Source organism: Eleginops maclovinus, chromosome 8, assembly GCF_036324505.1.
Source record: "Eleginops maclovinus isolate JMC-PN-2008 ecotype Puerto Natales chromosome 8, JC_Emac_rtc_rv5, whole genome shotgun sequence".
Lineage (NCBI taxonomy): Eukaryota > Metazoa > Chordata > Actinopteri > Perciformes > Eleginopidae > Eleginops > Eleginops maclovinus.
The window spans coordinates 16,177,182-16,178,379 of record NC_086356.1 but is presented as its reverse complement, the minus strand read 5'-3'; positions in this window follow the sequence as shown (position 1 = coordinate 16,178,379).

Below are 1,198 nucleotides of genomic sequence, written 5' to 3'. Positions count from 1 at the left end.
GCCCCACCTGAGGGGCCTCCACTCGGCTTTCGCCTCCTTCCCCCTCAGTCCTCGCTCACACTCCTGGGAGAGGAAAGTTTGACAGAAGCCAACGTCTTCGACGCTGCTTCTCTCAGACAACCCAGGTGTGTGCTCTTTCTCTCTGTTTCTGCCTCTGATGGACACACACACACACACACACACACACACACACACACACACACACACACACACACACACACACACACACACACACACACACACACACACACACACACATATGCAGAGGTGGAAGAAGTATTCAGATCGTGTACTAAAGTAAAAGTAGAAAGTAGAGAGGAATACTCTGTTACAAGTAGAAGTCCTGTATAATAAATGTTACTCAAGTAAAAGTACAAAAGTATTGGCATCAACATAAACTTAAATTACCAAAAGTAAAAGTAGGCTACTTATCATGCAGAATCATATTTATCATACCTTTTGATTACAATTATTTATTTATTAATGTGTTTACCAAGCTGCTAAAGGTGGAACTAATCTAAATGACTGTATTTACTGCTGGATACCATGTGAATTTAATCTGAGTGTTGAATGTAATCCATACCTGCAAAGTAACTAACTGTCCTACATAAGCAAATGTAGTGGAGTAAAAGTACACAGTAGCATAAATACAAACACTCAAGTACAAGTACCTCACAATTGTATTTAAGTTCAGTACTTGAGTGAATATACCTAGCTACTTTACACCACTGCACACATGCACGTTCAAGACAAACACACACACACACACTTTCTTTTTCGCTCTTGGCCTGGAAATGGGCCGATGGGCAGAGAAAGTGTGTCATCAGCAGAAACGGACAGAGTGAGAGGACATGACTGATAGGCTGGAGGGGAAAATTGATCGGCTCCACGTCTCCCAGCCAGGCGGTTTGTCCTCCTTCCATCCCTCCATCCTCCTCCTCCTCCTCCCCCCCTCCTCCCCTGGCCTGTCTCTCCGCTCAACCAGCCCTGGTGACTCAATAAGGCTCAGCATGCTCCGCATCTCCAGCCCTGCTCGGCTGGCTTAAGGCCGGAGTAGATAAATAGGTGTGTGTGTGTGTGTACGAGCACCAAAGCCACACACACCATTCATCAACCTACCAAAACTGTCCCTAGATGATTACCTCTTCCAAGCTCCCCAAAACCAGGGGGAGGCAGATAGAAGGGGGGAGATGGTAAA